Source organism: Equus asinus, chromosome 2 (genome assembly GCF_041296235.1).
Source record: "Equus asinus isolate D_3611 breed Donkey chromosome 2, EquAss-T2T_v2, whole genome shotgun sequence".
Classification (NCBI taxonomy): Eukaryota; Metazoa; Chordata; class Mammalia; order Perissodactyla; family Equidae; genus Equus; species Equus asinus.
In genome coordinates this window covers 67,693,818-67,706,470 of record NC_091791.1, presented here as the reverse complement: position 1 = coordinate 67,706,470, position 12,653 = coordinate 67,693,818, and positions in this window count along the sequence as shown.

The following is a 12,653-nucleotide window of genomic DNA, read 5'->3' as shown; positions in this document are numbered from 1 at the left end:
GAAACAATTCAGCACTTTGTGCCTTGAAGCTCTAGGGCAATGTAGCACACCCAGAGCAGAAGTTCTACTTCACCCAGATCAGGCCTGCAAAGAAACTGCGTTTCAAAGCCCTTTGTAAGGGATGTTCCCGGTAGGCTGTAAGAGCCCAATGCAGAGCGAGTTGTTTCTTAGCTTCCCAAAGAGCTGGAAGCAAGATGCTTTGGGGACTATCTCTGTCTTTGGAAACAATTCAGCACTTTGTGCCTTGAAGCTCTAGGGCAATGTAGCACACCCACAGCAGAAGTTCTACTTCAGCCAGATCAGGCCTGCAAAGAAACTGCGTTTCACAGCCCTTTGTAAGGGATGTTCCCGGTAGGCTGTAAGAGCCCAATGCAGAACGAGTTGTTTCTTAGCTTCCCAAAGAGCTGGAAGCAAGATGCTTTGGGGACTATCTCTGTCTTTGGAAACAATTCAGCACTTTGTGCCTTGAAGCTCTAGGGCAATGTAGCACACCCACAGCAGAAGTTCTACTTCAGCCAGATCAGGCCTGCAAAGAAACTGCGTTTCACAGCCCTTTGTAAGGGATGTTCCCGGTAGGCTGTAAGAGCCCAATGCAGAACGAGTTGTTTCTTAGCTTCCCAAAGACCTGGAAGCAAGATGCTTTGGGGACTATCTCTGTCTTCGGAAACAATTCAGCACTTTGTGCCTTGAAGCTCTAGGGCAATGTAGCACACCCACAGCAGAAGTTCTACTTCAGCCAGATCAGGCCTGCAAAGAAACTGCGTTTCACAGCCCTTTGTAAGGGATGTTCCCGGTAGGCTGTAAGAGCCCAATGCAGAACGAGTTGTTTCTTAGCTTCCCAAAGAGCTGGAAGCAAGATGCTTTGGGGACTATCTCTGTCTTTGGAAACAATTCAGCACTTTGTGCCTTGAAGCTCTAGGGCAATGTAGCACACCCACAGCAGAAGTTCTACTTCAGCCAGATCAGGCCTGCAAAGAAACTGCGTTTCACAGCCCTTTGTAAGGGATGTTCCCGGTAGGCTGTAAGAGCCCAATGCAGAGCGAGTTGTTTCTTAGCTTCCCAAAGAGCTGGAAGCAAGATGCTTTGGGGCCTATCTCTGTCTTAGGAAACAATTCAGCACTTTGTGCCTTGAAGCTCTAGGGCAATGTAGCACACCCACAGCAGAAGTTCTACTTCAGCCAGATCAGGCCTGCAAAGAAACTGCGTTTCACAGCCCTTTGTAAGGGATGTTCCCGGTAGGCTGTAAGAGCCCAATGCAGAACGAGTTGTTTCTTAGCTTCCCAAAGAGCTGGAAGCAAGATGCTTTGGGGACTATCTCTGTCTTTGGAAACAATTCAGCACTTTGTGCCATGAAGCTCTAGGGCAATGGAGCACACCCACAGCAGAAGTTCTACTTCAGCCAGATCAGGCCTGCAAAGAAACTGCGTTTCACAGCCCTTTGTAAGGGATGTTCCCGGTAGGCTGTATGAGCCCAATGCAGAGCGAGTTGTTTCTTAGCTTCCCAAAGAGCTGGAAGCAAGATGCTTTGGGGACTATCTCTGTCTTTGGAAACAATTCAGCAGTTTGTGCCTTGAAGCTCTAGGGCAATGTAGCACACCCACAGCAGAAGTTCTACTTCAGCCAGATCAGGCCTGCAAAGAAACTGCGTTTCACAGCCCTTTGTAAGGGATGTTCCCGGTAGGCTGTAAGAGCCCAATGCAGAACGAGTTGTTTCTTAGCTTACCAAAGAGCTGGAAGCAAGATGCTTTGGGGACTATCTCTGTCTTTGGAAACAATTCAGCACTTTGTGCCTTGAAGCTCTAGGGCAATGTAGCACACCCACAGCAGAAGTTCTACTTTAGCCAGATCAGGCCTGCCAAGAAATTGCGTTCAACAGGACTTTGTAAGAGATGTTCCCCATAGGCTGTAAGAACACTGTGCAGAGCGAGTTGTTTCATAGCTTCCCATAGAGCTGGAAGCAAGATGCTTTGGGGCCTATCTCTGTCTTTGGAAACAATTCAGCAGTTTGTGCCTTGAAGCTCTAGAGCAATGTAGCACACCCAGAGCAGAAGTTCTACTTCAGCCAGATCAGGCCTGCAAAGAAACTGCGTTTCAATCCCTTTGTAAGGGATGTTCCCGGTAGGCTGTAAGAGCCCAATGCAGAACGAGTTGTTTCTTAGCTTCCCAAAGAGCTGGAAGCAAGATGCTTTGGGGACTATCTCTGTCTTTGGAAACAATTCAGCACTTTGTGCCTTGAAGCTCTAGGGCAATGTAGCACACCCACAGCAGAAGTTCTACTTCAGCCAGATCAGGCCTGCAAAGAAACTGCGTTTCACAGCCCTTTGTAAGGGATGTTCCCGGTAGGCTGTAAGAGCCCAATGCAGAACGAGTTGTTTCTTAGCTTCCCAAAGAGCTGGAAGCAAGATGCTTTGGGGACTATCTCTGTCTTTGGAAACAATTCAGCACTTTGTGCCTTGAAGCTCTAGGGCAATGTAGCACACCCACAGCAGAAGTTCTACTTCAGCCAGATCAGGCCTGCAAAGAAACTGCGTTTCACAGCCCTTTGTAAGGGATGTTCCCGGTAGGCTGTAAGAGCCCAATGCAGAACGAGTTGTTTCTTAGCTTCCCAAAGAGCTGGAAGCAAGATGCTTTGGGGACTATCTCTGTCTTTGAAAACAATTCAGCACTTTGTGCCTTGAAGCTCTAGGGCAATGTAGCACACCCAGAGCAGAAGTTCTACTTCAGCCAGATCAGGCCTGCAAAGAAACTGCGTTTCACAGCCCTTTGTAAGGGATGTTCCCGGTAGGCTGTAAGAGCCCAATGCAGAGCGAGTTGTTTCTTAGCTTCCCAAAGAGCTGGAAGCAAGATGCTTTGGGGACTATCTCAGTCTTTGGAAACAATTCAGCACTTTGTGCCTTGAACCTCTAGGGCACTGTAGCACACCCAGAGCAGAAGTTCTACTTCAGCCAGATCATGCCTGCCAAGAAACTGCGTTCAACAGGACTTTGTAAGAGATGTTCCCCATAGGCTGTAAGAGCACTGTGCCGAGCGAGTTAGTTCTTAGCTTCCCAAAGAGCTGGAAGCAGGATGAATTGGGGCCTATCTCGGTCTTTGGAAACAAGACAGGGCTTTGAGGCTTGGAGCTCTAGGGCAATGTAGCACACCCAGAGCAGAAATTCTACTTCAGCCAAATCGAACCTGCAAAGAAACTGCGTTTCACATTCCTTTGGAATAGATGTTCCCGGTAGGCTGTCAGAGCACTGTGCAGAGCGAGTTGTTTCTTAGCTTCCCAAAGAGCTGGAAGCAAGATGCTTTGGGGCCTATCTATGTCTTTGGAAACAATTCAGCACTTTGTGCCTTGAAGCTCTAGAGCAATGTAGCACACCCTGAGCAGAAATTCTACTTCAGCCAGATCAGGCCCGCAAAGAAACTGCGTTTCACAGCCCTTTGTAAGGGATGTTCCCGGTAGGCTGTAAGAGCCCAATGCAGAGCGAGTTGTTTCTTAGCTTCCCAAAGAGCTGGAAGCAAGATGCTTTGGGGACTATCTCTGTCTTTTGAAACAATTCAGCACTTTGTGCCTTGAAGCTCTAGGGCAATGTAGCACACCCACAGCAGAAGTTCTACTTCAGCCAGATCAGGCCTGCCAAGGAAGTGCGTTTCACAGGCCTTTGGAAGAGATGTTCCCGGTAGGCTGTCAGAGCACTGTGCACAGCGATTTGATTCTTAGCTTCGCAAAGAGCTGGAAGCAAGATGCTTTGGGGCCTATCTCCGGCTTTGGAAACAATTCAGCACTTTGTGCCTTGAAGCTCTAGGGCAATGTAGCACACCCACAGCAGAAGTTCTACTTCAGCCAGATCAGGCCTGCCAAGAAACTGCGTTCAACAGGACTTTGTAAGAGATTTTCCCCATAGGCTGTAGGAACACTGTGCAGAGCGAGTTGTTTCATAGCTTCCCATAGAGCTGGAAGCAAGATGCTTTGGGGCCTATCTATGTCTTTGGAAACAATTCAGCACTTTGTGCCTTGAAGCTCTAGAGCAATGTAGCACACCCAGAGCAGAAGTTCTACTTCAGCCAGATCAGGCCTGCAAAGAAACTGCGTTTCACAGCCCTTTGTAAGGGATGTTCCCGGTAGGCTGTAAGAGCCCAATGCAGAGCGAGTTGTTTCTTAGCTTCCCAAAGAGCTGGAAGCAAGATGCTTTGGGGACTATCTCTGTCTTTGGAAACAATTCAGCACTTTGTGCCTTGAAGCTCTAGGGCAATGTAGCACACCCACAGCAGAAGTTCTACTTCAGCCAGATCAGGCCTGCCAAGAAACTGCGTTCAACAGGACTTTGTAAGAGATGTTCCCCGTAGGCTCTAAGAACACGGTGCAGAGCGAGTTGTTTCCTAGCTTCCCATAGAGCTGGAAGCAAGATGCTTCGTGGCCTATCAAAGAACTTCCTAAAATAATCAGCACGTTGTGCCTTGACGTTCTAGGGCAATGTAGCAGACCCAGAGCAGGAGCTGTACTTCAGCCAGATCAGGCCTGCAAAGAAACTGCGTTTCACAGCCCTTTGTAAGGGATGTTCCCGGTAGGCTGTAAGAGCCCAATGCAGAGCGAGTTGTTTCTTAGCTTCGCAAAGAGCTGGAAGCAAGATGCTTTGGGGCTTATCTTCCCCTTTGGAAACAAGGCAGGGCTTTGAGCCTTGGAGCTCTAGGGCAATGTAGCACAACAAAAGCAGAAGTTCTACTTCATCCAGATTGGGCCTGCAAAGAAAGTGTGTTTCACAGGCCTTTGGAAGAGATGTTCCCGGTAGGCTGTAAGAGCACTGTGCACAGCGAGTTGTTTCATAGCTTCCCATAGAGCTGGAAGCAAGATGCTTTGGGGCCTATCTCCGGCTTGGGAAACAAGGCAGGGCTTTGAGACTTAGAGCTCTAGGGCAATGTAGCACACCCACAGCAGAAGTTCTACTTCATCCAGATCGGCCTTCAAAAAAGTGCGTTTCACAGGCCTTTGGAAGAGATGTTCCCGGTAGGCTGTAAGAGCACTGTGCAGAGCGAGTTGTTTCTTAGCTACCCAAAGAGCTGGAAGCAAGATGCTTTGGTGCCTATCTCCGTCTTTGGAAATAATTCAGCACTTTGTGCCTTGAAGCTCTAGGGCAATGTATAACACCCAGAGCATAAGTTCTATTTCAGCCAGATCAAGCCTGCAAAGAAAGGGCGTTTCACAGGCCTTTGGAAGACATGTTCCCGGTAGGCTGTAAGAGCACTGTGCAGAGCGACTTGGTTCTTAGCTTCCCAAGGAGCTGGAAGCAAGATTCTTTGGGGCCTATCTCCGTCTTTGGAAACAAGGCAGGGCTTTGAGCCTTGGAGCTCCACAGCAATGTAGCACACCCAGAGCAGAAGTTCTACTTCAGCCAGATCAGGCCATCAAAGAAAGTGCGTTTCACAGACCTCTGTAAGAGATGTTCCCGGCAGGCTGTAAGAGCACTGTGCAGAGCTAGTCCGGAACCACTTGGAGGTATCTCCGGAATCACCTGCCAAGAATGCCGGTACCACCTCTCAGATGTGCCACAACCACGTGGCAGACAGTCTGGAATCACCTGCTGGGCATGCCAGAACCACCTGTCAGACGTGCCGGAACCACATGCCAGACACGCCGGAACCACATCCCGGACAGACCAGAACCACCTACCGGACCTGCCTGAACCACCAGCCGAGCATGCCGGAACCACCTGCCGGACACGCCAAAATCACCAGCGGGCTAGGCCAGAACCAGTTGGAGAACTCTCCGGGATCACCTGCTGGGCATGCTGGTACCACCTCTCAGACGTACCAGAACCACGTGTGGCACACGCCGGAACCCACTACCGGACAGACCGGAACCACCTGCCGGACACACTGGAATCACCTGCTGAGAACGCCGGAACCACCTGAACAGCTCGCCAGAAACACCTGCCGGACACGTCAAAATCACCTGCCGGACATGCCCAAATCACCTGCCGGCCACACGAAAATCACCTGCTGGCTATGCCAGAACCACTTGCCGGACACTCCGGAATCAGCTGTCGGGCATGCCAAAACCACCTCTCAGACGTGCAAGAACCATATGCTGGACGTGCCAGAACCACATCCAGGACAAACCAGAACCACCTCATGGACCCACCTGAACCAGCTGCCGAGCATGCTGGAACCACCTGCTCGAGTCGCCAAAACCACATGCCGGACACGGCAAAATCACCTGCCGGCTATGCCAGAACCACTTGGCGGACACTCTGGAATCACCCGCCAGGCATGCTGTAACCACCTCTCAGATGTCCCAGAACCACGTGCCAGAGACACCGGATTCACCTGCCGAGCACGCCGGAACCTCCTGCTCGACTCGCCAGAACCACCTGCCAGAGATGCCATAATCACGTGCCGGCTAGGCCAGAACCACGTGGCGGACTCTATGGAATCACCGCCGGGCATGCTGGAACCACCTCTCAGACGTGCAGGAAGCACGTGCAGGACACGCCGGAACCACCTGCCGGACTCGCCTGAACTACCTATTGAGCACGCCGGAACAAACTGCTCGAATTGCTATAGCCACCTGCTGGACACGCCAAAATCAACAGCCAGCTATGCCAGAACCACTTGCCGGACACTCCGGGATCACCTGCAGGGCATGCCGGAACCACGTCTCAGATGTGCCAGAACCACTTGCCGGACACTCCGGGATCACCTGCAGGGCATGCCAGAACCACGTCTCAGATGTGCCAGAACCACATGCCGGAGACTCCAGAATCAGCTGCCACGCATGCCGGAACCACCTCTCAGACGTGCCACAACCACATGCCGGAGAGACCGGAAGCACCTGCCGAGCACGCCGGAACAACCTGCTCGACTCGCTGGAGCCACCTGATGTACACACCAAAATCACCTGCCGGTTATGCCAGAACCACTTGCCAGACACTCCAGAATCACCTGCAGGGCATGCCGGAACCACCTCTCAGATGTGCCAGAACCACAAGCCGCAGACTCCGGAATCACCTGCCAGGCATGCCGGAACCACCTGCTGTACACGCCGGAAACACCTGCCTGACACGCCAAAATCACGTGCCGGCTATGCCAAAACCACTTGGTGGACACTCCAGAATCACCTTCCAGGCATGCCGGAGCCACGTCATGGACAGACTACAAACACCTGCTGGACCTGCCTGAACCACATGCTGAGCACGCCGGAACCACCTGCTCGACTCGCAAGAACCACTTGTCAGACACACCAAAAACACCTGTGGGCTACACCAGAACCACTTGGAGGACTCTCCGGGATCACCTGCCGGGCATGCCGTAACCACCTCTCAGACGTGCCAGACCACGTGCCAGAGACACCGGATGCACCTGCCGAGATCGCCCAAACCACATGCTCGACTCGCCGGAGCCACCTGCTGGACATGCCAAAATGAACTGCCGGCTACGCCTGAACCACTTGGTGGACAATCCGGAATCACCTGCTGGGCATGACAGAACCACATCTGAGACGTGCCAGAAGCACGTGCCACACACTCCAGAACCAGCTCCCCGACAGAACGGCACCACCTGCCGGACACGCCGGAACCACCTGCTCGACTCGCCGGTTCCACCGCTAGACACGCAAAATCACCTACTGGCTATGCCAGAACCACTTGCCGGACACACCGGAATCACCTGCCCGGCATGCCGGAACCAAGTGTCAGACATGCCAGAGCCATGTGCAAAAGACACCGGGAGCACCAGCCGAGCACTCTGGAAGCACCTGCTCGACTCGCTGGAAGCACCTGCCGGACATGCCGAAATCACATGCCGGCTACGCCAGTACCACTTGGCGGACTCTCTGGAATCACCTGCCGGGCATGCCAGGAACACCTCTCAGACGTGCCGGAACCACATGCTGGACACGCTGGAACCTCCTCCTGGACAGATCAGAACCACATGCCGGACCCGCCTGAACCACCTGGCGAGCATACCGGAACCCCCTGCTAGACTCACAGGACCCACCTGCTGCACATGTCAAAATCACCTGCCGGCTATGTGAGAACCACTTGCCAGACCCTCTGGAATCACCTGTCGGGCATGCCAGAATCACCTAAAAAACCTGCCAGAACCACGTGCCAGAGACGACGGAAGCACCTGCTGAGATCGCATGAATCACCTGCTTGACATGCTGGAATCACCTGCCGGACACGCCAAAATGACCTGCTGGCTACACCAGAACCACTTAGTGGACAATCCGGAATCACGTGGCGGGCTTGTCAGAACCACCTCTCAGACGTGCCAGAACCACGTGCCGGAGACGCCGGAAGCAGCAGCCGAGCTCGCTCACACCACATGCTCGACTCCCCGGAGCCACCTGCTGGACACACCAAAGTGACCTGCCGGCTACACCAGAACCACTTGGAGGACAATCTGGAATCACCTGCCGGTCATGCCAGAACCGCCTCTCAGAAGTGCCAGAACCATGTACCGTACACGCTGGAACCACCTACCGGACAGACTGGAACCACCTGCCAGACTCGCCAGAAGCACCTGCCGGCTACGGGAGAACCACTTTGCATACAAGCTGGAATAACGTTTAGGGCATGACGGCACAACCTCTCAGATGTGCCAGAAGCACGTGCCGGACACGCGGGAACCACCTCCAGGACAGACCGGACCACCTGCTGGACACGCCGGGACCACCTGCTTGACTCTCCAGAACCACCTGCCAGACACGCCAAAATCACCAGCCAGCTATGCCACAACCACTTGTCGGACACTCTGGAATCACCTGCTGGGCATGCTGGAAGCCCCTCTCAGAGGTGCCACAACCACATGACGGAGACAGCGGAAGCACCTGCCGAGAATGCTGGAAGTTCCTGATCCACTCCACAGAACCACCTGCCGGACACGCCAAAATCACCTGCCGGCTATGCCAGAACCACTTGGCGGATACTCCAGAATCACCTCCCGGCCATGCCAGAACCACCTCTCACACGTGCCAGAACCACGTGCCGGAGACACCAGAACCAACTACTGAACAGAAAGGAACCACCTGCCAGACGCGCCAAAATCAAATGCCGGCTATGCCAGAGCCACTGTGCGGACTCTCTGGAATCACCTGCCGGGCATGCCAGAACCAGATCTCAGACGTGCCGGAACGATGTGCCAGACACGCCGGAACCACCTCCTGGACAGACCGGAACCACCTGCCGGACCTGCCTGAACCAACTGCCGAACACGCCGGAACCACATGCCGGACACAGCAAAATCATCTGCTGGCTACACCAGAACCACTTGGCGGACACTCCGGATTCACCTGCCAGGCATGCCAGCACAACCTCTCAGAAGTGCCAGAAGCACGTGCCGGACAGGCCAGAACCATCTCCCGGACAGACCGGAACCACAGGAAAGACTCGCCGGAACCACCTGCTTGACTCACAGGTCCCACCTGCCGGACACGCCAAAATCGCCTGCCCGCTACAACAGAACCACTTGGCGGACAAGGGGGAATCACGTGAAGGGCATGCCGGCACAACCTATCAGACATGCCAGAACCTTGTGCTGGACACCCCAGAACCAACTGCCGGACAGACCAGAAAGACCGGAACCACCGTCTCGACTCGACGGAAGCACCACCAGACATGCAAAATCACCTGCCGGCTACACCAGAACGATTTGGTGGATACTCTGGAAACTCCTGTCGGGCCGGCAGGAACCACCTCTGAGACGTGCCAGAACCATGTGCATGAGAAACCGGAACCACACCCCGAAAAGACCGAAACCACCGGCCAGACCCACCTGAATCACCTGCCGATCACACCGGAACCACCTGCTCGACTCGCCAGAACCACCTACCTGACACGCCAAAATCACCTGCCAGGTATGCCAGAACCACTTGGCGGACACTCCGGAATCATCTGCCGGACATGCCGGAACCAGCTCTCAGACACTCCCGACTCACGTGCCGGAGACCCCAGAAGCACCTGCTGAGACACGCCGGAACCACCTGGTCAACTCGCCGGAAACACCCACGGGACATACCGGAACAACCTGCCAGACATGCCAGAACCACCTGTCGAGCCCGCTGGAGCCACCTGCTCGACTTGCCAGAAACACCTGCCGCACACGCCAAAATCAATAGCTGACTATGCGAGAACCACCTGACGGACAGTCTGGAATCACCTGCCGGGCATGCAGGAACCACCTGTCAGAAGTACCAGAACCACGTGCCGGACACGCTGGAACCACGTCCTGGACAGACTGGAACCACCTGCCGGACACGCTTGGACCACCTGCCAAGCACGCCGGAACCACCTGCTCGATTCGCAGGACCCACCTGCCGGACACGCCAAAATGAACTGCCGGCTATACCAGAACCACTTAGCAGACACTCTGGAATCACTTGACAGGCATGCCAGAACCAACTCTCAAACGTGCCAGAAGCACGTGCCGGACATGCCAGAACGACCTACCGGACAGAACGGAACCACCTGCCAGACACGCTGGAACCACCTGCCGAACACGCCGAAGCCACCTACTCGACTCGCCGGAACCACCTGCCGGACAGGCCAAAATCAACAGCCGGCTATGCCAGACCCACCTGGGGTACAGTCTGGAATCACCTGCCAGCCATGGCAGAACCACCTCTCAGACGTACCAGAACCACATGCTGGACAAGCTGGAAACACGTACTGGACAGACTGGAACCACCTGCCGGCCACGACTGAACCACCTGCGGAGCACACCAGAACCACCTGCCGGAGATGCCAAAATCACCTGCAGGTTACAACAGAACCACTTGGAGGACTCCCCAGGATGACCTGCCGGCATGCCAGAAGCACCACTCAGACATGCCAGAACCATGTGGCGGACAGTCCGGAATAATCTGTTGGACATGGGCAACCACCTCTGACACGTACCAGAACCACGTGCTGTACAAGCCGGAACCACCTACCGGACAGACTGGAACCACCTGCCAGACACGCGGGAACCAGCTGCCGAGCACACCGGAGCCACCTGCTCGCCTCGCCGGAACCACCTGCTGGACACGCCAAAATCACTTGCCGGACACGCCAAAATCACCTGCCGGCTACACCAGAACCACTTGCCGGACACTCCGGAATCAGCTGTCGGGCATGCCGAACCACCTCTCAGACGTGCCAGAAGCATGTGCCAGACACGCAGGAACCACCTGCCGAGTATGCCGGAACCACCTGATCCACTACCCAGAACCACCTGTTGGACACGCCAAAATCACCTGCCAGCTACGCCAGAACCACTCGGCAGACACTCAGGAATCACCTGCCGGGCATGCCGGAACCACCTCTCAGATGTGCCAGAACCACGTGCCAGACAACCCAGAACCACCTACGGGTCACAACGGAACCACCTGCCGGACACGCCTGAACCACCTGCCGAGCATGCCAGAACCACCTGCTTGACTCGCAGGACTCACATGCCGGACATGCAAAAATCACCTGCTGGTTATGCCAGAAACACTTGCCGGACTTTCCGGAATCACCTGCCGGGAATGCTGGACCCACCTCTCAAATGTGCCAAAATCAAGTGCCGGAGACCCCAGAAGCACCTGCCGAGCTAGCCGGAAGCACCTACTCGAATCATCGGAACCACCTGTGGGAGATGCCAAAATCACCTGCCGGCTATGCCAGAACCACTTGGCGGACACTCTAGAATCACCTGCGAGCATGCAGGAACCACCTCTCAAACGTGTCACAACCACATGCCTGACATGCTGGAACCACCTCCCAAACACAGCGGAAGCACATGCCGAGCACGCCGGAATAACCTGCTCAACTCAGTGGAACCACGTGCTGGACACACCATAATCACCTGCCGGCTATGCCAGAACAACATGGCGGACACTCCAGAATCACCTGAAGGGAATGCCGGAACAATGTCTTAGACATGCCAGAACCACATGCCGGAAACGTCGGCACCACCTCCCAGACAGACCGGAACCACCTGCCGAGCAGTCCGGAACCACCTGCTTGACTCGCTGGAACCACTTGCTGGACAAGCCAAAATTACCTGTCGGCTATGCCAGAACCACTTGTCGGACACTTCGGAACCACCTGCTGGGCATGCCGCAACCACCTCACAGACACGCCACAACCACGTGCCGGACACACCGGAACCACCTACCGGACACACTGGAACCACATGCCAAAAAGTCCGGAACCACCTGCTCGAATCTCCAGAAGCACCTCCCAGACAGCCATGAACCACCTGCCAGAAACGCCTGAATCACCAGCCGAGCACGCTGGAACCACCTGCTTGACTCGCTGGAACCACCAGCTTCACACGTCAAAATCACGTGCCAGCTACACCAGAACCACTTGAAGCACACTGTGGAATAACCCACCGGGCATGCCGGAGCCACCTCTCAGACGTGCAAGAACCACGTGCCAGACACGCCGGAACCACCGGATCGACGCACCGGAACCACCACAGGACACACCAAAATCACCTGCTGGCTATGCCAGAACCACTTGGAGGACTCTCCGGGATCACCTGCCGGGCATGCCGGAGCCACCTCTCAGACGTGCCAGAACCATGTGCCGGACACACCGGAACCACCTACAGGACGGGATGCACCACATGCCGGACACGCTTAAACCACCTGGCGAGCATGCCGGAAACACCTGCTCGACTCGCAGGAACCACCTGCTGGTCAT